At 46.2% G+C, this 27,960-nt stretch overlaps 1 long non-coding RNA gene across 1 annotated transcript; it reads left to right on the top strand.

The window, feature by feature from the left end:
• The first annotated feature begins 69 nt into the window (after positions 1 to 69).
• On the top strand, positions 70 to 27,437 carry LOC148686632 (uncharacterized). The gene is made up of 5 exons (XR_015948794.1): positions 70 to 123; positions 13,304 to 13,449; positions 16,614 to 16,773; positions 18,229 to 18,311; positions 27,312 to 27,437. It is a non-coding gene; the product is annotated as an uncharacterized LOC148686632 (long non-coding RNA).
• The last annotated feature ends 523 nt before the right edge of the window (positions 27,438 to 27,960 follow it).

Raw genomic sequence — 27,960 nt, 5'->3', positions numbered from 1 at the left:
CTGCATTCCTAGGCAACTTTCTTTGTTGTTAAAAGACTATTATTGCAAACAGCTCTCCTACAGGAGTCTAACATTCTCATGCAGTCAATCAATACACCTCGCAGGCTCACAAAACCTCTTTAGGTAATGTCATTTATTTATTTATTCTTCCAGGGCGGGGGGCTCTTAATTGAAGTTTCTGAATGTATGGAAGTAACATTATTACTAGAGACCTACATATTTAGCTCAAGGATGTTTGAAACTTTCTGTTCTCTCTGCATCAGCAGCCATCCCACCCACCCCCAGTAAAGAAGGTGTAAGCTTTGGGGATTTTACTCTTTAGGCCTTTAAGCTCAAAGGTCATAATTGTTGGGGATAAATCAGTTAAACCATTCACGTTCCGCTGTGTCTCTATTCTGACTTCGTCTTTTAAAGTCTATTTTATACAGTACTTTATCAAAGCAGTTTGCAGTACCCTGAATGCTGGGGGGAAATTGCTCAGGATCATTTGGCAGAACATGAATTGAACTGACCAAGAACTGAACTGGTTCTTTTTGTAAAGGGATGAACATAAAATGGAGCTAGTTCCTTAAAAACAAAACGTTGTTGTTGTTGTTTTATTTATAGCCCGCGCATCTGGCTGGGTTTTCCCAGCCACTCTGGGTAGTTTACAGAATATATAAAACATAATAAAGCACCAGACATTAAAATCTTCCCAATACAGGGCTGCCTTCAGGTGTCTTCTAAAAGTTATGTAGTTCTGAATCTCCTTGACATCTGGTGGGAGGGTGTTCCACAGGGCGGGTGCCACTACCAAGAAGGCCTTCTGCCTGGTTCCCTGTAATTTCGCTTCTTGCAGTGAGGGAAGGCCCTCGGTGCTGGACCTCAGTGTCTGGGCATAACGATGGGGGTGGAGACCCTCCTTCAGGTATACTGGGCTGAGGCTGTTTAGGACTTTAAAGGTCAACACCAACACTTTGAATTGTGCTCAGAAACTTACTGGGAGCCAGTAAAGATCCTCGTGTGATATGGTCCCAGCGGCTACTCCCAGCCACCAGTCTTGCTGCCACATTCTGGATTAATATGCTGAGTTTGAGCTAGAACTAGCACCTTTTAAAAAATGAACTGTCTAAGAACTACATGTAATGTATCAGAGAGTTCTTATGCCCTGCAGAAAAACCTTGCCACCGTGGGATACCTTTTTGGTCTTAAAGCACACAGCCTTATGGTGTGAACTTAGGGTCCTTCACCAGCCCAGTGGTGCCTCCAGAGGCCAGACGTGACACTATACCATACAGACATTCAGAAAAGTACATTAACCTCATTTGGTCTGTCCGTCCATCCACCCCACCCCCCATCCACATTTGGAATGGATTTTCACTCTTGTAGACATTTTTGCAACAAGAAAAAAATGTATACTTTTGTGTCATGGGATCTCCAAATGCACAGATAGAGAAGCTTTCTCCCCCTGGTTGTGTCCTTGGAGAAATTCTTGTTTAATTAGTCTTCCAGTGCGGGTTGTCACCCTGCCACGCTGTAGCCCATTGGTTTATTACCTCCATTAAGGCTTCAATAACTTAACAAACAGATCAATAAACCATTATTACTTCCAGTCTTTCAAAAAGCCCACCCTTCTTCCCTTCCTCCCCAACCTTCCCCCAACCTCAAACCCAACCAGCTCTGGATAAAATTTACTGTTTCTCATCATAAAAATAAAAAGACATGACAATTCATTAAAACAATCCATGCTGTTGAAATACTTCTTCTCTTTGGGGAGAAAGAAGGATGATTGGAAGCCACAGAGTAGGCCCTTAAGTTACAGAAGCACATCAGGGAACATTAAGGGGATCCCTAATCCATTTAGATTGGGATTCACCTTTAACCCCAGCCTGAAATGTGGGGTCTGTAGTTATATTTTACTGCTTATTTCTGTTCTTCTCCACTCTCTCTCTTTCTCTTTTTCTCCAAGTCACCTCTCCATTTCCCCCCAAAACATTTATGGGGATAGATCAAACCTTTAGCACACTTACTTCAGTTGTAAGTTGCATTGAACTTAGACATGCATAGGTTAGCACTGTAAATGGAGTAATTGGTGGTTGGTGTAAGGAATAAATACTGCAAGACAGATTTGAAAATTGATACCTCAGTTGAATGGATTATCTTTCCACAGATTAAAGTTGGAGCTGAAGTGTGCACATAAGGTAAAAACCAATACAAGTCCTGCTCAGAGTAGACCAATTGATTTCAGTGAGTTGGCTCTCAGTAGAACCTGGTTAATTGTCACTCTTTCACATGAGGGGGAAATCCTAACCCCATCAGGATCTCCACTTACTAGGGATGGAAGGATCTGTCAATTTCAGCTTTCTCAGTTTCTAATTTTTCCAACCATTAATTATGGTGTCCCCATTTCTGTAGCAATCTGCATTAAAAAAAAAACTTCTGCAAAGTTATCCTATTAAACCCATTTTGATGTACCATTTTGACAAATGTATGCATTTTTGAAAGCAACTCTCTCTAACAAAATGCATAATGTTACTTTCACCACTCTCTTCACTTTCATGTAGACTTTTAATATAAGCATTTTTATAGGAACTAGTGTGGTATAATGGGTAGAGTGCTGGACTATGACCTAGGAGACAAGGGTACCCACTCAGTTCCTGCTTTTGAGGTTCCTACTGAATCATCTGGCTGCATACTGTGAGAATAAGATGTTGGACCAGGCAGGCCATTGACCTGTTCTTCTTATGTTCTTAATAATTCACTCCTTGCTACTTTGAATGGGGAATATACATACTTGTAAATATGCAAACTAAGCCACTGGAAAATTCTCTTGTGAAAGCTTATGCTTCTGAGGGCTGGGTAGCTGCTGGTGCAGGAAAAATAGGGAAAGTTTCATACACCCTTTACTCTGGATCAGGGTAATAATGGAGTAAACAGTGGAAACTGAAAAGGGTTAAGGGGGTTGGTTGGTTGGTTGGTTGGAAGTAAGTAAGGAAAAAGGGGGGATTTAACAAGTAATAAGGGATGAGGAAGGGACACGGGTGGCACTGTGGTCTAAATCACTGAGCCCAGGGCTTGCCGATCGGAAGGTCAGCAGTTCGAATCCCTATGACCGGGGAAGCTCCCGTTGTTCGGTCCCAGCTCCTGCCAACCAAGCAGTTCGAAAGCACGTCAAAGTGCAAGAAGATAAATAGGTACCGCTACAGCGGGAAGGTAAACGGCGTTTCCGTGCTCTGGTTTGCCAGAAGCAGCTTAGTCATGATCCAGAAGCTGTCTCCAAACAAACGCCGGCTTCCTTGGCCTATAGAGCGAGATGAGCACCACAACCCCAGAGCCATCCGCGACTGGACCTAATGGTCAGGGGTACCTTTACCTTTAAGGGATGAGGAGGTGGGAATGAGTAGGGATTATTAACAGGGTCGAGAAAGCCTGAGCTCTGCCACATCCCAATTTTGTGCTTTGGACACACTGCTTTTGGGCTTCAACCACCCCCTCTTTGACATGCGGCCCCTGGAGCCAATATGGCTCTCCTCCTGGAAAAGGGTTTGCTACCCCTACTGTGTGCTCATGCTTAGGAGTTAAGTCACATTGAATTTAACAATGTTGTCATTTGCAACATTGAACTGCATGAAATCAGTGGGGTGGGATTCTAGTGTAGTGATCTCAACCTGGTCCAACCCATTGTGAGGCAGTTAATAAATTAGATCGTATTCATCTAGAAAGATGAGGAGATCTTACTATTGCATTGCAAATGGTTTTAGTTCTTATTACTATTAGGATTATTATCCATGTGCTTCACAGATGCCAAATGGTACATAGAATTCTTAAACCGCGGTCCATGTTCTTGTGCTCTCGACGGTGTCTAATCTGGCTGCCAGCAAACCCTACTGGGCAAAGTTTCAAATAATAATGCTTATAATGATTTTATAATTTTCAAGGCTTGTTAATACCTGCTAAACTCACCAGACCCTCAATAGCTCCCCCAGTCATGATTTGAAAAGTTCATGCTCCATTAAAAACAGTTATTTAATACAATAATCATTCAATTAAAAACCTTTTGAAGCAGCTGCCAGACCTTATTTGTATCAATACCATATTTTAATTGTTAAAAGAGGCCTAAAAGACTGAGTCACCAACTGTGATTGTCAAAAAACGTTACAGTAAAATTAGTCAGTCAAATGATGGGCCTCCAGAGGAAACAGAGAAAGCCCTCCAGCTGAATGAATGGGTGGGAAATCAGAGACACAAAAATGGGTGGTGGGTGGGAGAGGCACAACCGTTGGTTTCCACATTTGGGATGCATGTAGTGGATTGTAGCCAATGATATGTGCTGCTCAGAGTAGACCCGTTGAAGATAATGGGCATGGCTAATTTAGATCCCTTCATTTCAATGGGCCTGCTTTGAATGAAACCTGTTTATATATTTATTTAGAGTGTCTGCCAAAGAAGCTCCCAGAGTGGCTTACATACAATCAATTAAAACAAGGCAGCCTCTGTCTGCAGTCTTACATTCTAAAAAGAGAAAGAAACCACAACACACAAAGGGAAAGGATCATGGTGGGAGGAGTAAAAAATGGAACCCAGGCACCAATTAATCAACAGCTGTTCTTATAATGATCAGCTGGCATAATTCAGGGGTAGGAGGCATGTGATGGAGCCAGTTTTAGAGCAAGGTTGATGGAGTGAGCCCTGCATCCCATTTCTTTCACTGAGACCATCTGATAGGATGGTTGCGCCCAGGTGACAGTTGAGGGTGATGAGGCAACAACTCCATAGATCTGTTTCCTCCATAATAATATACGAGTCTCCCACATCTCTGCACTCATTATTATGGCATAACACGAGAGCCAAAGCGTCCCATGAGTTGCTGTATGGGGAGAAAGAATTCCAGGTGAAATCTTAGTGTGGCTACCATTTTTATGCAAATGACAGAATACATGGATTCTTAAGCATGTGTATTAAGATTTGTTGGAGACGCTCTTTTCTGGCCCTAGTTCAGATGTAACAAGAAACAATGGTTCATTCATTGGAACATGGGCAAGTCTAAGTCTTGTGCGCTCTCCTCTTTCACTTTCCTGGTCTGGCGTGGCAGCAATGGACATGGGAAGCTCTAACTTCTAGTTTCAGTTAAGCACAATTTAGCATTACATCCATACTCGAAACTGTGATCAACCTTAACTATACTTACTTGAGACAAGCCAGCTTTATAATACTTTGAAGCTGGCTTCTTCCAACCAGAGTTAAGACCAACTCAGGATTCAGATGCCATCACAACTAGCAGTTACTCTAAAACGGAAGCTAACATTTCTGAGCTACTACTCCCAACTACATTGAGGAAACAGGCGAAGGGAAGAGTGCAGTCTCAGTAGCAGGCTAGGTTCATTCCTATTGTAGTAACAATGGTTTACCATTACCTATGAACAGTGTTATTTTTTCTAGGAAAAGAGGTGCCGGAACTCACCATGAACACCTCCCTCATTCTCTTAAAAGGGCAACAGTGCACACCTAAGAGGTCCTGGAACTCAATTCTGGAGAGCTCCTGCTGAGAAAAAGCCCTTCATACAAATGAGTTCTCTGTTTCTCCAACTGGAAATGCAGCTACAAGCGTAGCAATAGATTGAAATGTAAATATCAATGAAAGTATTATACAAAATTTATTTATTTATTTATTATTTTTACACTTATATTCCACCTTTCCTCCAAATAACCCAAGGTAGTGGGTAGTGTTCTTGCCCACCTCTCACCATTTAATACTTGCAAGAACCCTGTGTGGTAGGCTAAGCTGAGAAGCTATGAATGGCCCAAGGTCACCCAGTGAGCTTCATGGGACTAGAACCCTGGTCTCCCAGGTCTTAGTCTGACATTCTAACTATGAGACTACACTGGCAGCATATTAAACATTAGGGAGAATTGTTTGCAAAAATGGGGACACTAGGGGAAATGAAAACATGAACATTAGGAGAAATTTGCATTAGAAACTGATGTGGAAACATGGAAAGGATTACAAAAGGGAAAAACTGAGAGAAACTGAAATTGACAGAGTAGCCCATTCCCTAGAAGTGGTGGTGGTGGAAAAAAAATGACATATAACCATATAGAGTTAGAAGGGACACTAATGGTCATCTACTCCAACCCCCTGCAATGCAGAGTGTCAACTAAAGCATCCATGGTGGGTGGCCATCCACCCTCTGCTTAAAAACCTCCAGGGTCCACCACCTCCCGAGGAAATCCATTCTACTGTCAAACAACTCTTACTGTCATAAAGTTCTTCCAGATGTTTAGTTGGAATCTCCTTTCTTGTAACTTGAATCCAACGGTTTGAGTCTGGAGCAGGAGAAAACAAGCTTGCTCCATCCTCTGTGGTGATCGTATCTCCTCTCAGTCTCCTCTTTACCAGGCTAAACATACCCAACTCCCTCAACGGCTTGATTTCCAGACCCTTGGGCATCTTGGCTGCTCTCCACTGCACATGTTCCAGCTTGTCAATATCCTTCTTATATTGTGGTGCCAAGAACTGGACACAGTTCTCCAGATGTGGTCTGACCAAGGCAGAATAAAGTGGTACTATTACCTATTTTCCTTGATCAGGTCACCATACTTTTGTTCATGCAGCCTGGAATAGCATTAGCTTCTTCTTTTTTCCTTTTTCTTCTTCTTCAGCATTACACTGTTAACTTACATTAAGCTTGTGGTTTATTAAGTCGCCTAGATCCTTTTCACATGTACTAATGCGGCTAATGTCCTCAAAAGATGGATGTGTTGAGTTTCTTGCACATGCAATGTGGTTTGTGGCAGACACTTTGGAACCTGAATCATAAATGTCATGGGTTGAGGTCAAGACCTAGCTTAGTGTTCTTGCAGATGAAAATTGCAGTATACAAAAGCAGCTCCTGTAATTAACAGGTTAAATGAAGCCTCAGGAATGACCAGGTCTAACAGTTGAAGCTTAGTGCCCTTGCATGGTGCAGTAGAACAGGGAGTTCTGTCTGCCGCACCACACATTCAGCCAATGAGCTCAAAGAAAATGTGTTGGAGAACACTCCCTCCTGAACTAGATTTAGGTAGGAATATAGGAAGTTGCATTATACCGAATCAGACCATAGTGGTCCATCTAGTTTGGGATTGTCTACTGATTGGTAATGGCTCCCTAGTGTTTCAAGCACTACCTACCTAGACATGCTGGGTACTGGACATGGGATCTTCCACATGCAAAGCAGTTGCTCTGCCACTAAGCTATGTGCTCTTCTGCTGCTCACAACACCAGCCTGGCCCTATATCCTCACTTGTTCCCCCATTATTCCTCTCCTTCTGCTTTGTCTCATTACCTGGACACCTTTGCATAAATATTCCAGTCACTATGTCGTACTGTCAGACGCAATTTAGAAAGTACCTGCCTGTTACACATATTTTATAGTGCTTGAATATGCAATGTATATAACTTCCCATGGAAGGGGGTGGGGAAACCATTTTACAATTCTGCCTAATTGAAATTCCACCACCATCATGTTGTGGGGAGGGCGGGGAAATTATTATTCCAGGAAAGTTCCAGGCCATCATGGAGACCTAACTGATCTTCCTTAAGAAGAATCAATTTCCTTTCATCTTTGATGAAGATGTAAGTCAGGTTAGACACATTTCCATATACATATGGCATTGGCTGGTGAAATCTGGCATTAGCAACCCGTTTCATCTACAGGAGAGGTTCCCAAACTTATCTGGCCTATCGCCCCCTTTTCCCCTTTTCAGGGTGGGGGGGAATTACCCAATGCCCTCTGGAAATCTACCTTCTTTAGGCGGCTCAGTCTGCAATTGTGCAAATAGGCAGGCAGGCTGCGATCCAGCCTGGGTGAAGCTGAAAGGGGTTCATCCAAACCTGGGGAAAACCCTTGCTTCCAACATGAATGCCAGCTCTGGGGGAGGCATTAACCCCATCTTGCAATGCCGCCCAACAGAATTCAAAGCTCCATCTGTCATGCTGAGATTCCCACATTCCTACATTGCAGGGGGTTGCGCTAGATGACCCTCAGGGTCCCTTCCAGCTCTACAATTCTACGGTTCCATGATTCGAACAAGGTGCCTTCCTCCCCATCTTTCTGCCCCCACCCCCAATCCCTCCTCAAAACATACCCTTTCTGTAATGACACCTACAGGGGATTTTTAAAACGGTGCATTCCTTGCCATTTGTGTCCATGATGGTGTCAGGTCAGTTGCATGCTAACCCACTGTCATCAACGTGGCCCTTGGATGTTGTTGGACTCTGAAGCCCCAGTCATCACACCCAATAGTCAGGGATAATGGGAGTCATAGTCCAACAATATCTGGAGGGCCGCAGGTTTGCCACTCTTGCCAGAAGGTGCCAGGTTATACTTGAACCTCACCTTCAGGAAAGAGAAAGCAAAACGATCGAGGGTGTGGAGTGACTCCCCTGTAAGGAAAGGCTACAACATTCGGTGCTATTTAGTTGAGATAAAAGGTAAGAGGTGACATGATAGAGGTGTATAGAATTATGCCTGACATGAAGAAAGTAGATAAAGGGTGGGTGGGAATCGCCCTCTCTCGTAACACGAACTCACAGACATTCAAAGAAGCTGAATGTTGGAAGTTCCATGACAGATTTAAAAAAAATTACTTCTTTACGCAGCACATAGTTAAACTATGGAATTCATTCCTACCAGAAGCAGTGATAGCCACAACATGAATGGCATTAAAAGAGGATTGGACAAATTCATTGAAGTAAAGGCTACCAGGCCTGATGGCTTCATTCTATCTGCCTCCACTCCTGGAGGCAGTATGCCTCTCCATACCAGTTGCTGGAACCACTGGAAGGGAGAGTGCTGTTGCAGCCACATCCTGCTTGGGGGTTTCCTACTGTGGCATCTGGTTGGCCACTGTCAGAACACGATGCTTCACTACATGGGGCACTAGCCTGATCCCTCAGCCAGGCTCTTCTTACATTCTTATGATAATGGTGGTGGTGGTGGTGGTGGAAGAAGAAGAAGAAGAAGAAGAAGAAGAAGAAGAAGAAGAAGAAGAAGAAGAAGAAGAAGAAGAAGAAGAAGAAGAAGAAGAAGAAGAAGAAGCAGCAAGGTAAGAAGATACCAGCAGAGCAGAGCAGGCAAGATCTGGAAACAGTAGCTCCTCACTACAAGAGCAATCCTCTTTCTGGTTCCTCCAGGTCCATCTTTCCATTCTTGCCTTCCATTTAAATTTCCATTACTCGGGTCTCTGGGTTCGAAGGTAATTTGCATTTTGCAAAGTTTCCCCTCTCTCACTCGCTTTTGCTCTCATTAGCAGCCTCCAGAGTAAATTAACGAGCTCATTGATCTGAGCAGCTCCATTTGGAGAGAGACAAAAGCCTTGAGATGGGACTGTCACATCCAGCTTGGCACTGTATCTAAGTACAGCAGGGACATTCTAGTCAAGCGGCAACAGAATACGAAGGTCTTGTAGGGGAGGGGGGTGTTTTGTGCATCTCCAAGCGGCAGAGAGTTCCAGGGTACAACCAAGATATTTGAATCTACTTCTCAGAGCATTAGACATTTGTTTAGACAAACATTTATATCCCACTTGCCCCCCCCCAAAAGAAATCCCTGAAAGGCAGCTTAGCACATTGAATTGCATTCAGAAATGAACTGGCAGCCATTGTAGCTATTCCAAGAAAGGGAATTGCACAATCCCAGCACTTCCCCCCTGTCATGATTTTAGCAGTAGCAACTACAGCAACTTAAGTTTCTGGGTGGTTTTTCAGGGGCAGCCCCAGATAGACTGCACTGCAGTAGCCCAAGTGAGATGTCAGTGGTTTCCATCAACTGGTATTCAGAGGCATTACTGCCCTGACCAAGGAGGCAGAGAACAACCATTGTGGCTAGAAACCACTGAGAGCCTTATCTTCCTTGAATTTGTGCAAACCTCCTTTAAAGCTATCCAAGTTGGTGACCATCCGTGTAATAGAAAGGAATGAAGTAGAATGAAATGGAGTAGAGGAACATGGAAAAGGTCATCACTGGCCAGCATCCTGAACAGGAGCATTCCACAACACAGGTCCCACTTGTAGTTCTTGAAACTTTGTTTATCTCACTCTCTTATCCCATATCATTTTCCCCCTACAAGTGCTAAGAAAGGGTTACAAACCTCTTTATATCCTTACAGGTGGTTGTTCTGTTTTTGCATCATTAGAACCCTGCAACACCCTGCGCAAAAGCAAAAGCAAATGATGGGGTGAAGCCTTTTGAGTTGCTTTGTGCAACTTTTGCAGTGGGTGTCGCCTACACAGGAGGCTCTCAAATGCATAAAAGCAGGTCAGGAAATGCCAGTACTGCTGCAGTTATTTCCTCGGGGGACTCGGTGTATTACTTGCGGTATGTTTTATGGATAGAGCTGATCCCATATGTCTTTCAGAAAGGCATTTGGCTAAGCGGTGCATTAACAGTTTCTTGTGCTAAGGAACCATTGTTTGGGTACTTTAGTTCTGACATTTAAATGCATTTTTCAAATACGAAGGGATGAATGGGACATCACCAGGGAATCACAAAGGACTCTCATGCATTAAAGCTGACGGCTGGGCTTTAATCTTTAACGGAGCACCGACCACACCTCCTGGAGGGTCCCCTTCTGTGGGATGACTTCTGCTACTTAAGGAACTTGGGACTGGCCACATTTACAAAGTACAGCTTTTCTGGAACAGCACACCAGCCCATCTGGATAGAGCAACACCTTGTTGGCAACTGAAATGATCAAGGGGTGGAGAGACTCCCCCATGAGGAAAGATAGTGGTGTTAAGGAATTTTATTTTATGGAAAAGACAAGTAAAAGGTGACATGGTAGAAGTTTAAAAAGTTATGCATGGCATAGGGAAAGTGGATAGAGAAAAGTTTTTCTCCCTCTCTCATAACGCTAGAATTAATGAACACCCAGTGAAGCAGAATGTTGTGAGATTCAGGACAGATAAAAGAATGTATTCCTTCATGCAGTGCATAATTAAACTATGGAACTCACTCCCACAAGAGGCAGTGATAGCCTCCAACAAGGATGGCTTTTTAAAAAGGATTAGACAAGTTCATGGGGAAGAAAGGCTCTCAATGACTGCTAGCCACAATGGCTATGCTCAGCCCCATGGCCAGAGGCAGTGATGCTTCTGAATGCCAGTTGCTGGGAACCACAAGAGGGGAAAGGGCTCTTGCGCTCAAGTCCTGCTTTTGGGCTTCCCACTGCAGCATCTAGTTGGCCACTGTGAAAACAAGATGCTAGACTAGATGGGCCATTGGCCCGAACCATCAGGCTATTCTTCTGTTTATAATAATTCATCCCTTGCTACATTGAATGGAGAATGATGCATGGAAGAGAAGATTATCAATGGCTTCTAGCCATGGTTGCTGTGCTCGGTGTGTCCGTTATCAACAGCAACCACATAAATTGGACCTGTGACTTTCTCAGGTGAGCCCCACTCCTCTCAAATAACTAAGAACCAATAATCAGTCAGCAATTGTCCCAAAAATTCTGTTTGCAAATGGTGCTCTGCACACAGTGGATTGACAGGATTTCAAGTGTTGGGGTTCATGGGGGAGCAAAACTACAGACTAATTATTGTCACCTGCCACCCATTATTTCATTCCCTGCTGAGTCATATATTGTGCCCTTGTCCGAAACGTCCAGGGGTCAAAAATTTGACTGGCACCTTGGGTGAACTCAACAGCTGGATGGCTGCAGCTAATTGGCATATTTAGTCACAGGCAATTAGCAGAAGGTTGCCCATCATTTGGACAAACATGGCTGGAGGCCGACCCAATATACCTCTGCCAATGACAAGGCACCATATTTTGTGAAAATATTCTGCAATGGGTTATGCTTCTGGGGGGGGGGCTGTTTCCAATTGCATCTGTCTTGCCATGTTCCCTACAATGGTGGCTTTATTCTTTCTAACATCAGGAAGTCCTTTTCAGACTGATATGTACCCATCACGTTCTGGCTCTTGGTGATGAATGAATAACTCAAGCTTGGGTTTCTTTTCTTTTTTTTGCCAAATTCTTAAATGCATAAATCTGAGAGGTACATAGATAAGACATGACAGGTGAATCACATAGATAAGAGTAAGCTGAGACAACAGACCACCAAGCTACAGCCCCCTGCCTCTTCCTTTTGATGACTGTGGTGGGCACAAGTCTTAGCACAGCCAACAACAGACATTTCTGCTCCGGACAAGCAAACAGGCATGCCTGTTGTGTGCTGGACCTGTGAGGCATGTTCATGCTGGCACAGGAATCTCCTTCTTCTTGGCAACTGTTGTGTCAGCTCAGTATCCAACTTACTCTCAGACACCACAGAGAAAACTATCTCCCAGGACAACATTGCCAGCAGCTCTGAGGGTGGCAGAACTACCAAGAGTGATCAGCCCCTCTGCATATCTTTACACCAAGAAAGATGCAAGGGATGGAGACAGCCTTTGGGGACCTAAGTCATTTAAGTCTTTAGAAACTAATGGAGCTTGGAGAGGCTTATAGATGGGGACCCATACAGTATTCCATTCAAGCAGGCTCGACACCCCTGAGTTCTGGATATTCCCTCTCCATGTGTCTTTCTACTTGAGCATCTTTTCCACTTCCAGGAGTGATAGGCACAGTCATATCCCCTCAGTAGTTAAATTCGGCATTCAAGCAAGTTATGTCACAGATGGATTTGTCTTTGTGCTCCTGCTCTCCCAAAGACATGTTACAATGCTTTCGGCATTAAATATTCATGCAGATGAGACACCCACCAGGAGAAGATGCAGCATGGGAATGGGTGGATGAAAACATCCTAAGTTTAGCCCTCTGTGGAAATTGCAAAATGAGATGGAGGCGGCAATAGCTTCTTGCACACAAGAAGGGACTGTGTGGTGAAGTGGCTAAAAAGAATAGCACAAGGGAGGTCGGAATTCAAATGGTTGCCCAGCCATTATGTTCACTGGGCTGCCTCATGTGGCAGTTGGAAGCTTCTCCATGTGGCAGGTGGAAGCTTCTCAATCAAGTACACTTAGGCTATGGACTAACTCTATCCATTAATGGCTGCTAGCCAGGATGATTATGCTCTACCTCCTGGTTGGAGGCTGTAGTGAATACCAGTTGCTCTTGTGCTCAGGTCGTGCTTGCTGGTTTTCCACAGGCATCTAGTTAGCCACTGTAAAAACAGGAGGCTGGACTAGATGGACCATTGGCCTGATCCAACAGGCTCTTCATATGTTCTTGCACCCTAACTAAGTATATGGTCTAGGAAGTCAGAGTATATAAAGTGTCCCTCTTGAATTTCCCAGTGGTTGGAAACAATGCAAGTCTCTGTCTCTTCATTCTAGTTCCACTTTTGCTGTGGTGTATTTTGTCTGAACTCCTTGTGATATTGCTCTTGGGCTGCTGGATCATATTTAGGACTTAGTTGGCATCCCTGTGCTTTGCCTTGATTTGTTTGGACTGCACTACATCTTCAACCCTGCTCTCCTAGGTGAGTGTTTGGAAAGAGACTTGAGGGCGCTCGTGGGAGTGTGTCACTTATGGTGAATCAGATCATAGGTCCATTGAGCTTAGTATTGCCAATATGCTGACTGGAAGTGACTCTCTAGTATTTCATGCATGGATGTCTCCTAGCCCAACCTGGAAATCCAGGGGATTGAATCTTGGGCATTCTGAATTGAAAGATCATGAATTCTGAATTGAAAGATCACTAATCTCCAGCCCTTCCTCGTAGTCTGTAGCCCCTGTAATTCCCAGAAGTCTCCCATCCAAGTACTAACCCATTACAGGTAGGTAGCCATGTTGGTCTGACACAGTCAAAACAAAATTAAAAAATCTTTCCAGTAGCACCTTAGAGACCAACTAAGTTTCTCATAGGTATGAGCTTTTGTGTGCATGCACACTTCTTCAGATTCACACTTCTTCAGTACTAACCCGCTTAGCTTCCAAGATCAGATTAGGCTGAGGGTGTTCAGGGCAGTATATTGCTATTGACTTGCCCATCCGCAAGCTCTAGAACCCAACCATCAGCCTACCTTGGATCAAGTTGTTCAACTAGGGGCATGAGCTGAGGACAGTGGGGTTCAATGTCATGCTATGGTGAACATTCTGTCTGCACAGGCATTTCAGCTTACTCCCTCTGCATACTCTTCTGGGGGTTCCCTGATCCACGTAGAACCAATCTCAGGGGGATGCAGTAGGAAGAGAGGGTGGAAAAGCACCATTGCACAATCCTGCTCTCCTCGGTAAGCATTTGGGGGAAAGGCTTGCATCTCCTGACACTAGGGCCCTGTCCCCTGAGGAAACCCACAGGAATGCAACAAAAGTGTCCATCAAAAAGTTTGTCTTGTCCTCCCTGCCTCTTGCTTTCATTAGCTCACTAGCTTTCTCTAGGGCTGGCTTGGGGAGGGGAGGGGGACGGGACTTGGTTCTCCCATTACCAGAGATGCCCCGTCAATAGCGGCAGTGGCGCATCACAGATCATCAATCATTCGCGCCTCAGCAAACCCGGCCACGCCAAGTCGTGGCGGCCAGAATTAACAGATGAAATTAAAGTCATACTTCTTTTCTTTTCCCTTTTTTTTAAGGCAGTGGGGGGAAAGCTCTTCTCAATGCCATCAGCCGCGGCATCCGTCTCTAGCAAAGGGGCTGCTGTGATCCCCCCCCCTTCTTCCTGCGGTAACGACTTCAAAGCCAATTAGTTTGAAAAGTAGCAGTTAATATTCCAAGCACTGGGAGGAAGAAACCTCAGTGACCACAAGTTTGACTTTCAGTGGAGGACACCGAACCAAAGGAAAAAAATCAGGAAGTCACAATGAGCACTTGAGAGGGTTTTACAATAACAGCAGATGTAATGTGATGTCCTCAAAGGCTTCTCTGGGTTTGCTTAGATGACTCCTAGCAGCCTGGCTGATACCTGGTTGGTAATTTACAGCATGCTGAAATAGTTGGATTCTTGCTTGTGACTATTGATATGAAATGTTACTTACACAGAGATCACCAGTGTCATGCTTCTGGGTGCTAGTGTGCTTGCTGGTACCTCCAGTGGCACCTACAAAGGTCTCAGTAGACATTCACTCAAAAATCCACAATGCACAAGAGCCTGTTTGCCTCTCTGGCTCAGCTCCTGTTTGCACTGGCTCAGCCTCTCCTACATGGAACATACTTTCTTAAACATGCCCATGTTTCACTAAGTGTCAGGAACGGACACCTGTCCATCAGTTCTGAAGAAAGAAGAGGTGCAAAGAGCTTTTCTCTGTGAGAAAGAGCAATGGTGGCTGGTATGGGTGACTTTTTCTCATTGATGAAGGTGTAGGACATGGCTGCACCATTTTGTGGCCCTGTCTCTTTTTCTGCTCTTTTGGGCATGGCTGCCAAACTTTTGTGTGATTCTATGCCCTCATGACAGCCATTTTGTGATGGGCGCCCACAGTAGTTTCTCAAAATTTCACCCATGCCCACTGGTCCAAAAAGTTTGGCAGCCCCAGTTTAGTGAATAAAATTAGTAGTGCTGTAGTGATAAGGTCTTTGACTCAGTATATAATTTTTAATTTAAACTTCAGAATAAATCAGAGAAGAACCACCAACACAGTATATTTCTCTGGCTAAACAAGCTTAGAATCAAGTACATGTTCATATAAGCCCTTCATGGGTTTCAAATTGTCTGAAAGGATCCATGCAGTTGACTCCTGAGAAAACTAATAAAGCTAAGTTTTTAAAGGAAATACACACTTGTTAAATGCTTAGTTCTATCTAAGTAAAGAAGAGATACAAAGAGCCTAGGAGAGAATGGAGAAGAAATAAAGGGATTGAGATCAGCAACAAAATCAGTCTCCCACCCAAGGGAAGGTCAACACAGGTTAAAATACAGTCTAGGAAAAGTGGAGTTTCCTCTCTCTGTCTAGTCCTTCCATCAGTCGCTAGTGCAGTGGTTCTCAAACTTTTTCCTCTGGGCCACACTTCCAGAATGAAAAATTTATCGCACCACACCAAAAAATATTATTGATAAGAAATGCATTGGAAAACAAAAAGAAACCACTCCTAGCAGTGCTTTATTTAGAGCATAAAACACAACTACTTTATTATATGTTCATATAATACTGATTGTCTTTGAATCTTCCTGCAACCCTCACCATTTTCTCCTGACACATCCATGTGGCACACCACACCCTTTGAGAACCACGGGTCTAGTACACTGGCCTTGTACAAGCTGAGTTGCATCCCAGCACTTCCAACAGAGGATGGGGAGAAAATGAGTTTCTTGGTTCTGATCCTTGCATTCTACCCCACAAATCTCAATGGGCACCAGCCACCACTGGCCTCTCTTCTGGAAACTGACCAACCACTGAAGGCTTCTCGTGTCCCCAGCTGAGAAGATGGAAAACACAGATGAAGACTATCAAAGGATGCTGAAGTGTATGGCTTCAGGTTAGGGGTGTATCCTTTGTCAAGTCCTGTTGGGTTGGAGCTACTATGCCAGAACATGAAACCGACTACTCTTAAGATCTTATTTTGACTCCAAGAGTGGCATTCAGTTAATCCCCCCCCCATATTAGACCTACTGAAATGAATGAACCTAAGTTAGTCATGTTCATTAATTTCACTGAGTCTACTCTGAGTAAAACTTAGTTAAAATCACCTTAATCTTTGTTGCAGCAACAACTATCATCCATAGGAGCTCTCCAGGGTCCCCAAAAGCCTGTTGTCTCTTGCTTGCTCTTTGCTATTTGATTCCTGAATCCAATCACCTCTGTTCCAGGCTGAATTTCTGTGGACTCATAGCCTGAGCAGAATACAACAGCACTAGTCTTGTGAGGTAAGTAGTGAGATCACTGTTGCAAATTTAAGTGGGCCAATAGGTTCAGAAAATGCCAATCAAACCAAACCATGCAGAGTGCTCAGAGGTTTTCTTGACATGGATGAATGATCTGCTGATGTTCTACATAATTCTTCCTGATTGCTGGAAAGTCACTACAGGCAACCGGATACTTAAGCAGAATAGCTCAAGGCGGGGGAAATCTCCTTTCTGAAATATGTACAAACACTAAAATCCCAGGATATGTGTTTAGCTTTGTTTTGTTTTTCAACAAGCCATTATTTTGCCAAGAAAATTGAGTGGATCAAATTTTCCTGTAGACTTGTGCTTCCACAAATATGGAATATAGGAAACTACCAGTCAATTTGTCCATCTACTGCAAGATTGTCTACTCTGACTGGTTGAAGCTCTCTATGGTGTCAGGTGGAGGAGGTCTTTCCTGTCACTTAAAATTTTCCTCCTGGAGATGCCAGAGATTAAGTCTAGGTCTTCCTAGTCCAGAGCATGCATTTTACTACTGTGCTCTGCGATGACCCCTCCCTATGTTCCTTTCAAAAATTATGAGTGGACTTAAAAGAAATGCTAGAGAGATTTCTGTTTGCCTTGTGAATCAGTCTCCCTTTCACACTGTTCTGAGACTTTTTGCAACTGCAGAAGTGGGAGGGGGAGAGGGTGTGGAAGCCCCATTGTGCCAGCTGGACTTGTGCTTGCCACCACTAGCATAACACTTTATTTGTATCTGTCTCTGTGCTATGATTTGCAAATTTAGAAAGCTCCCATGCTAAGTCCTGATTTCAAGGCCAGGTGCTATTGAAAACCCAATTAAGATACACAACAACACATTTTGCCAACTCTCCCTGGAGGGCAGAAATGTACCTAGATTGTACAATCCAGATAAATGTGACTAAAGTCTTATACAGTTCCCTCTTGCCATGTTGCTTTATTCAGCTCCACAATTAAATGCAGATGTGCTAGCTCATATGGGGGTAAGAAGCAGGCTTCCTATATATTTAGCCTTTGCTGGGTCAGATGCTGTGAGAATGACCCAACAATGATCCAGCTAAATGAGTTCTGCATACAAAACCTTTCTCAAAAATTTGAGATAGCACCATTCACCTTGTCACCAGGAGCTCTGCTTCTCCTTCCCAGAATCACCACCCCATACTTCTTTTGTTCCCAACAAATTAAAGAGGTGAGAGAGATCTGATCACAGACCTCCGTTGCCTCATTTATGTTGACCCTAAGTCATGGCTAATTTGTGCTCATCAAATTTAATTAATAAATTGTGTCTTAGGTTTTCTTTTATATTATTTGTTGCAACTACAATACTGACTCCCATCAGTAAATTGTTAACAGATAATGATTTGAATGCAGAATGCAGAAATTACTCACCCATCAGTCATTTGAACCCAGCTCTATCCTTCTTAATCTGGTGGTTGTTTGTTTATTTCTAAGCACCGTGATTTTTCCATTTGTCTCTGAGTGACCCTGGCTCAAAGGAAGGATCACAGCAAGGCTCAGCGGAAACACGTTCCAAGGTGGGTTAGTTGGTATTTCCAGGAAAGCCGCGATGCATTTGGCAGGTCTTCCATCGATGAAAGCATGACATTTAGCCCCACATTTTGAAATATGTTTAAACCACCACATGGCACAAAGACCCCGAGGGAACCTGGGAGCCAAATGAGTAATTTGATGTCACAACCTTTCCTTTACTGTCTCTGCTTAAATACAGAGCAAACAAGCCGACATTATAAAGTCATGTCAAAGCCAGATTTCAAAACATAATTGAATATATACTTAGGGGTGCCCAGAGAAACCTTTGTATGTTTGTATTATTATTATTATTATTATTATTATTATTATTATTATTATTATTATTATTAAAAACCCACTAAAATAAAATGCGCCCCTTTTGCTATCCTGGAATATTTCCCTCTGACCCGGCACTTCGACTTTATCCTGGTTTGTGACCAGGATGAGATTTCCAATAAACTCTCTTCTTACACTCCCTTCTATGCATTCAATAAACGCCCCACACAAACCAGGGTGTTGCCTCAGCTCAAAGGGAGTCGGAAAAGGTTGAGAAAAGGGCAACCGGAATGATCAAGGGGATGGAGCGACTCCCTAATGAAGAAAGGCTGCTGCAACGTTGGGAATTTTTATTTTAGAGGAAAAGGAGCGTAAGAGGCAACATTACAGAAGTTTATAAAATTATGCATTGCACAGAGAAAGTGGAGAGGGGAAAGATCTTCCTCTCTCATAACACTTGAAATCATGGACATGCAATGAAGCTGGATGCTGGAGGATTCAGGGCAGACGAAAGAAAATGACCTCTTCACACAGCGCATAGGTAATCTATGGAACTCCCTGGCCAAGCAGATGCCCATGGGAAACCTGCAAGCAGCAAGCCCCAGGCCCCAGAGCACCCTCTCCTCCTGCAGTTTCCAGCAATGGGTATTCAGAAGCATTACTGCTTCTGACTGTGGAGGCAGAGCATAGCTATTATGGCTAGGGGGCTGCTTTGATCAGGTCTTGCTCGTGCACTGGTTGAGCCCTGTGAGATCAGGATGCTGGACGAGATGGGTCTTTGGCCGGATCCAGCCTGGCTCATGTCACTGCCACTGTCAAACAATTTCTACTATTGGGAAACTCTCCCTAATATTTAGTGCACACCCACTTTCTTGTGATTTGGGTACCATTGGTTCCAGTCCTCCTCTCTGGCACAGCAGAAAACAAATTTGGTCCATCACCTATGTATCAGGTCTTCCAAATATTGGAATAATCACTTCTTAACAATCTATCCCCCAGGCTAAACGTGTCCATGATTTTCAACCTTTGAAGGACATGGTCCTTCTAGCTCAGACCATAGGCCCATCTAGATCCATCTAGCTCAGTATTGCCTACACTGACTGGCAGTGGCTCTCCAGGGTTTCAGAAGGGGCAGATTTCCCCAGGTCTAATGGGAGATGTTTGGGATAGAACCTGGGACCTTCTGCATGTGTCTCACCTCCCATATTTCAAAATTTAGATTGCATGCTTCATGGGCAGGGGCCTCCATTTGAACAAAGCCTTATACTGAGTCAGTCCATTGGGGTAATACTGTGTCCACCTAGCACTCCACACATACAGTTTAAAAGGCAATATATGGTTTCATTAGCCAAAGGACATCTGTTTTGGCATTTGCCCTAGATGAGGGGAGGCAGTTCCATACAGACACGTACAGACAGAAAGCAAGGCAGGAGCAATGCAAAAGGCTTTAAAAGGTATAGTGGCATTTGCGTGGAATAAAAAACATGAAAACAGCTGCTATACAAGTCAATATTATTTCCAGCCAGTGCTCCCCCCCCCCCACTTTCCTTTTTTTAGAAAAGGTGCCAGTACTCACCACAGTGCAAGTAGATAAATAGGTACCGTTACAGCGAGAAGGTAAACGGCGTTTCTGTGCGCTGCTCTGGTTTGCCAGAAGTGGCTTTGTCATGCTGACCACATGACCTGGAAGCTGTATGCCTGCTCCCTCAGCCAACAATGTGAGATGAGCACCACAACCCCAGAGTCTGTCACGACTGGACCTAATGGTCAGGGGTCCCTTTACCTTTACCTTTACCCACCATGACACTGCCTGGGGCATTTCCAGAGAGGAGGGAGGAGGGGAGGTGGCATGGAGGAGGAGAAAGAAGGTGGAAGAAAGAAGAAGAGGACAGAGGGAGGGAGGGGGAGGGAGGCTACCTGACCACCCGGCCACCTTGAACCCCAGCACCAGGGCTGCTGTGCATCAGTGAGGCTGGGCCAGGAGAAGTGGGCAGGTGAGGATCGGGCTGGGGAGGGGCAGAACTGGGCTCTGCTTCCACTAACTCCACCACCACTGCCTCTCCCGCATTGCCTGGCTCCTCTTGCCTTACTGCCACCAGCCCAACAGGGGACATATTAGGGGCCCCTCTTGGAGCTCCTGGGGCTTTCCTCTCCTTCCACCCTGCCGCCAAGAGGATGGAGAGGTCAGGAGCTGCGCTGGAGGTTGGAGGCCTCTGGGTGTGCTCCAGGCTGGGGAGAGAGGCTCCTCCCGCCCCTTTCAGTGGCTCCTCTTGGGGGCCTCCATCCACATCAACTCAGGGCAAGGAAGAGGCAGCAGCTCAGCCTCTGGTTTCCTGCCCTCTCCAGGTCCTGACTCAGGGCCCAGCAAGCCATGCCTGTGGGACGGGGTGGAATGTTGGACCATCTCAAACTTTGGGGGAAAAGAAAAAGGTGCTGGTACTGTGTACCATTGACTACCACCTGGTAAAAAGCACTGCTTCCAGTACTTCTCAAGGTGTAGTTTGCTTAGAAGTTGTTTGGGGAGAGATAAAGACAGGGGTTCTACTAAGGCTCCAATGTCTAACACCTGTTCTTCTTTGTCACTCTCGTTAACTTGGTGGGTCATCAAAGCCTGTTAGCATTTCTTGTTTTTCCCCTTCTTCTTTGAACATGTCATATGACAATTAATGGGTGTGAGATATCTTTTGACAAGAAATCAATGGCCCATAATAAACCTCTCACCAGACGTTCACACCTCTGGCTAAGTACTTAGTGGGTAATCCCAGGGTTACTGAGTTCAACCCCTCATACACTCAGCATCGTGTTTTAGAATGTAAGGCTGAACCTGGGACCTTCTGCATGCAAAGCAAGTGCTCTACCACTGAGCCTTGACCCTTCTTCCATGATCCTGGGACCTTTGGTGAGCAGATTTGTGTGCTTTACCACTGAGCTACAGCCCTTTCACTCCTTTATCTATAGCTAAAGCGAAGTTTGGAGTTTTTGATAGAAAAATGTCCAAACATTTAAGAACAACACAGAATTCTACAAAGCTCCTTCGTGAAATCTTTCAAGAGCACCCTCTTCTTCACCACCCGTTCACTGACATAAATCCTCCTATGGCAAGGAAATGCCTTCATCATATCATTTGTTGGGAAGCAGGGTTGTCCCAATTGGATTCCCCTCCCTCTTTCTTATTTTGGGGTCCCGAATTTGAAGTGTGTTGTGTTATGCCACTCTCAATGAAGTCACACATGGTGTGTTGTGACACAGAGAATATTATTAATTGTCAATCATAAACCACCAGCCTTGTCAAGATGTTCTCTTTTCGAACAGGCTGCTTTAAGACCTGAAGAGATTTTTAATCAAATGTTAATAATGCAGCATCTGTTGGCAGAATGTCTGCATCAAGCAGTCATAAAAAGTTAAGATATGACGTTGCAAGTTTTTTCTTAACACACTCATTTGTAGTTTTCTTTACCAAGCTAGAAATATTGGCAGGGTGGGTAGGGGAAATAATATCTCCATCATTTCAGGAGGGTGAATCTGTTGATTCTGTTTTCTCTCAATTTCTCGTTTTTCCAAGCTTAAGTTCCGTTTTCCACATTTCTACATCAGTCTACTCTTAAAGAAATATGTCTTCATGTAAAGTCATCAGCATTTTAGTATGAATATAATACCGTGTTTCTCCTAAAATAAGACACGCCTATAAAATAAGCCATGGCAGGGTTTTCATGCCTTGAAAAAATATAAGACATCCCCTGAAAATAAGCCGTAGTGCAGTTCCGGGGGGCGCCAAGGAAGAGGAAGAGGCCTGTCGGGTTGGGGCCCGGAACTGCTGCAGCCCCACCAAAACATCCAGCAGCGCGCGCCGCGTGGAGCCCCGAGCCAGCGGGACCCAGCAACGTCGCGCTGCTCTGGGGCCAGCGGCGCTCCCTCGCTGGACTTCGCTTCCTGCGGCCGCAGCGCAGCTGCCGGACTGCCGGGCTGGCTCCCCCGCCTGGGTTCCTTGGCGAGCCCCACGCCCGATCTCCGTTTCGCGCTCTCCGTTGCTCCCTCCCGGGCGCCGGCAGAACCTTTAAATTGCGCTCTTCTTTCTCGGTGGGAAGCTCCCTGACAGCTAGACACACGCGGTCAGGGGGCTTGTGCTGTGTCTGTGGGGCTGCCAACTTCCCGGCGCCCGGGAGGGAGCGACGGAGAGCGCGAAACGGAGATCGGACTGCCGGGCTGGCTCCCCCGCCTGGGTTCCTTGGCGAGCCCCGTGCCCGATCTCCGTTTCGCGCTCTCCATCGCTCCCTCCCGGACGCCGGTAGAACCTTTGAATCGCGCTCTTCTTTCTCGGTGGGAAGCTCCCTGACAGCTAGACGCACGCGGTCAGGGGGCTTGTGCTGTGTCTGCGGGGCTGCCAACTTCCCAGCACCTTCCAGGTCACTTGGCCAGCCCAGTACGGAGCTCTGCAGCAACTGAGGCTCCCCTCCCACATCATGCTCTTGCAGTGGAGCTGGCTCGGGGCTCCATGCGGTGTGTGCTGCGGGCCCCGCTGAAGCGCCGACAAAGCGCCTAGCAGCGCCATGCGGAGCGCCCCGAGCCACAGGAGGAGGAGGGGGATTCAAAGCGGTGTGTGCTGCGGGCCCCGCTGAAGCGCCGACAAAGTGCCCAGCAGCGCCATGCGGAGCGCCCCGAGCCAGCGGGACCCAGCAGTGCTCTGTAGCACTTTGAATCCCTCTCCTGCTGCTGTGGCTCGGGGCGCTCTGCGCGGCGATGCTGGGCGCTTTGTCAGCGCTTCAGCGGGTCCCGCTGGCTCGGGGCTTCACTCGGCGTGCGCTGCTGGACTCTTTGTCGGCGCTTCAGCAGCAGCAGCAACTTACAGGTAATTAAAAAAATAAAATAAGACACCCCCCCGAAAATAAGCCACCGTGGGGGTTTTTGAGGGGGAAAAATATAAGACGTGTCTTATTTTAGGAGAAACATGGGTATACACATTTTTGTATGCAGTTTTGACAAATACAGTGGTACCTCGGTTTACAAACACAGTTGGTTCTGGAAGTATGTACTTAACCTGAAGCGTACTTAACCTGAAGCGAACTTTCCCATTGAAAGTAATGGAAAGTGGATTAATCTGTTCCAGACGGGTCCGTGGAGTACTCAACCTGAAGCGTACTTAACCTGAAGCGAACTTTCCCATTGAAAGTAATGGAAAGTGTATTAATCCGTTCCAGACGGGTACGCGGAGTACTTAAACTGAAAATACTCAAACTGAGGCGTACTTAAACCGAGGTATGACATGTTTACAAGCAATGCTTCCTAATACAATGCATTTTATACGTTACTCTCACTAATATATGCATTTTATGCACACTTTACCCCAGTGCAGTAGTTTTCAACTAGTGTGCCTTGGCACCCTGGGGTGCCTTAAATGATGGTCAGGGGTGCTGTGGCAACACTGGCCTCTGTCCCTCTTTCCTTCCCTCCCTCCTCTGATGCCCTCTCGCGTCTCTGCCTCCCAAAGGCTTGCACAGATGTTTGTTGCAGCAGCCCTGGCTACAAGCTCCCCGGGCGAATGGTGGCTCTGGGGCAGGGCAGGAGGTACTTCCCAGGCCCCTGTGGGGCAGTGTGAGGAGGCGGGTCTCTTGGTGGTAGGGCAGTAGCTCTGAGAGTAGGGGCAGCAGCTGTGGCTGCGCAGAGGACTCTAGTAGAAGGGGGAGGAGAAGAGGCTGAGGGAAGACGCCACAAAGGAGGGTGAGAGGCTAAAGGGTGAGAGGCTGCCAGCTCTGCAGGCAAGGGGTGACATAACTGGGCTCCTGAGCCCCACAGGGGTGCCATAGTTGGTCAAGGGAGCCGTGGACTCAAGAAGGTTGGAAACCTCTGTCCCAGTGTATGCATTCTCGTGAGCATTACTTGGCTAGAGAATTGCATTGCAAAATTCATGGAAGTGCAAATCTCAAACAGTGGTTGTGTTTCAGTTTGCTTATTGTTTCAGAAAGTGAGAATTAGGTAGGGCTGTCGTTAAATATGAACAGAATTTAGTTTCTCCCCCTCCCCCATACCTATCTTCAATATAATTATATCTATGTGTGCAGGTGTTTCTTGCGCCCTTTAATTTCTAGGGGCTCATAAGAATTGCCCTGCTGAATCAGGTCAGTGGCCCATCTAAACCAGCATCGTGTTCTCAGTGGGGCTAAGCAGATGGGAATCCTGAAAGCAGGACCTGAACTCAAACACACTTGCTCCACTTGTGATTCCCAGCTGCTTTCCTGAGGAATACTGCCTCCTACAGTAGCAGCAGAACATTGCCCTCAGGGTTAGTAGCCACTGAGAGCTTTATCACCCATGAATTTGTAGAATTCAAGCCCACCCAAGTGACCATCACTGCTTCCTGTAGGAAAAAAAACTCCATACACTACACACTGCGTGATGAATCACTTTCTTTTATCAATCCTGAAACTTCCAACATTTGACTTCATTTGATGGAGCTGAATTCTAGGACAGTTGTACCTTGTTTTGCGACTGGGCCCCAGCCACTAGCCAAAAACGACACAGGGCAAAGTGCCATGTCTGTGCACATGTGCGGAGCAGTTTGTGCTTCTGCACATGCACAAAGCATGATTTAGCGCTTCTGCGCATGCACGAGCTGCAAATCTGGAAGTAACCTGTTCCGGAACTTCTGGGTTTGCCGCGGGCGTTCACCGGAGTGGATGCTAGACGAGACAGATGTTCACAGAGGTATTATTGTATTACTAGTGTATTTCAGCCCGTTCAATAATGGGCGCTAGAATCCTGGGATTCGGAGAAGCGCTTGCGCAGCGCTTCTCCGAACCCTGGGACCTGTCCTTGCTGTCGGCGGCAGGGGGGCAGGAACGGAGGAGGAGAAAGCACTGCTTTCTCCTCCTCCGTTCCTTTCCCCCAGCCGCTGACAGGAAGGAGACATCCCGGGGTTCGGAGAAGCGCTTGCGCAGCGCTTCTCTGAACCCTGGGACCTGTCCTTGCTGTCGGCGGCAGGGGGGCAGGAACGGAAGAGGAGAAAGCACTGCTTTCTCCTCCTCCATTCCTCTCCCCCAGCCGCCGACAGGAAGGAGACATCCCGGGGTTCAGAGAAGCGCTTGCGCAGCGCTTCTCCGAACCCTAGGACCTGTCCTTGCTGTCGGCAGCAGGGGGACAGGAACGGAGGAGGAGAAAGCAGCGCTTCTCCGAACCCTGGGACCTGTCCTTGTTGTCGGCGGCGGGGGGACAGGAACGGAGGAGGAGAAAGCGTTCCTCTCCCCCAGCCGCCGACAGGAAGGACGCGGGACACAAACGCCTACCTCGCCGCCGCTGCTTCGCGGCCTCCCACCGCTCCTCTCACGGGCCAGGGAGGGTTGTGAGGAGGAGGCCTCCGCCGGCCTCCAACCTCGCTTCCCTGACGTGCCCTGCAGTGAGGCGGTGTCCGGCCGGGAGTGGCGGTTGGAGGAGGCAGGGGGGGAGAGTGCGCACGTGCAGTCTCTTCGTCCAATCCCTGTGTCCCTGGGGCACATGCGCATTAGCGTGGAAAACGGGACACAGGGAATCTGGACGCAGAGACACTTGCACTTTATTATATAGGATGGTAAAAAGGTAAAGGGACCCCTGACCATTAGGTCCAGTCATGACCAACTCTGGGGTTGTGGCACTCATCTTGCATTATTGGCTTCTGGCAAACCAGAGTAGCACACGGAAACGCCATTTACCTTCCCGCTGTAACAGTACCTATTTATCTACTTGCATTTTGATGTGCTTTTGAACTGCTAGGTTGGCAGGAGCTGGGACTGAACAATGGGAGCTCACCCCGTCGCGGGGATTCAAACCGCCAACCTTCTGATCGGCAAGCCCTAGGCTCTGTGGTTTAACCCACAGCGCCACCTGCGTCCTGAGTATTATGGTAGAGAGAGGGAAAGTTTTATCTATCCACTTGTGCCATATACTACCCACAATTGTATACCCCTCCGGCATTACTCACCCTTACTCACCCTTTGCCTAAAGTAAAAAGCCCCCAAAACAGCAACCTTTGCTCATAGGGGAGTTGTGCCATCCCTTTGATCATTTGGATTTCCCATTTGGTAACATGCTGCATCTCCTCGCGTTTTAGAAAGTCAATGCCCATTTATGTATTTCATACCAGGCTGGCCAACCTTCTGCCTTGCAGCTGTTTTGGGTATACACAACACCAATCAGCTGCAGCCAGGATCTCCATGCTCTTGGCATTTGTAGTCCAAAACATCTGGAGGGCACGTCTATTTTAGGCAGACATTTTGAGGATTCCATTTGTTTCTGCTGTGGAATCCATTTGAATTGCAGAGGATCCCAAGGCACATTTTGGGTGGTTATCCATTCACTGATATTCTGATCTTTGATAGAACACATGCAGAAACATAAGACCTTCTACATGCAAAGCAGTTGCTCTGCACTGAGCTATGGCTTGCAGGGCAACAAGGGAGAAAAGCAGTGGAGGTTAGTCTATTATGGCAAATGGGGCACTGCCATACCAACTTTAGCCTGTCCTCAGCCAGCTCCCTCCTTCTTGCCTTCTTGCTTACAAACATCTCAGGGTGTGACACTGCTTGTCAGCTTCCTTGCCAGCTTCCTCTGGCTTAGTCTCAATGTTTCCCCTTGGAAAACTCATCAGGGAGTCACCATTGGCTCTGGCTCCACCTACTTTTGGGGTCCCTGCCTTCCAGCTTAACCCATTCCGATGGGCACAAGCCTCTGCTGGAAATAGAGTAAACTCTTCTCTTTTGCAGGATGCATCCTTTGGATGAATGAGGGCAGTGGTTGTGAGGAGTAAAGATATCAACCTTGGACCAATCAGAATATATGAGCAGAGAGAGATAAGGGACCGCTTCAACCCCACAGAGAGCTTTGAAGGTAACATCTGGATTCAGGAGCAGAAAGGAAACTAGTGTAGCTAGAGGAAGGTGTGCCCTCCCTCCACAGTTAGAGGCAGCAATGCTTCTGAATACCAGGTCAAAGGTGGTTTCAGGGTGGTGCAGGGGTACTGGGTGGTGCGCTGCAGGGGGTGTCACAACAATGCTGTTGAATGCAGCATGAAGGAGTGTGTGCCAAATTTTAGTGTCACACAGGGCGCCATTGAAATTTGAGAGCCTGAAGTCTGCCACTGACCAGGTGCTGGAAACCACAGGAGGGGAGAGTGCTCTTGAGCTTGGGTCCTGATTGTAGGTTTCCCATTAGGGCATCTGGCTGGCCACAGTGAAAACAGTATCCTAGATGGGGCAATGGCCTGATCCAGCAGACTTTTCTTCTTATTTCTCATTCTGGCCAACCTGATTCCTCCTGGTAGCCCACTAGCAAGACAAGAACCCATCGGCTGATGCTCATATTCAGTGGCACACTGCCTCTGAGCCAGGATGATGCATTAGCCATCATGGTTAC

The sequence above is a fragment of the Zootoca vivipara genome, chromosome Z2 (assembly GCF_965207765.1).
Source record: "Zootoca vivipara chromosome Z2, rZooViv2.hap1.1, whole genome shotgun sequence".
In the NCBI taxonomy this organism is placed as follows: domain Eukaryota; kingdom Metazoa; phylum Chordata; class Lepidosauria; order Squamata; family Lacertidae; genus Zootoca; species Zootoca vivipara.
Note: the sequence above shows the minus strand (reverse complement) of the source record. Positions and strands in the feature narration are given on the sequence as shown.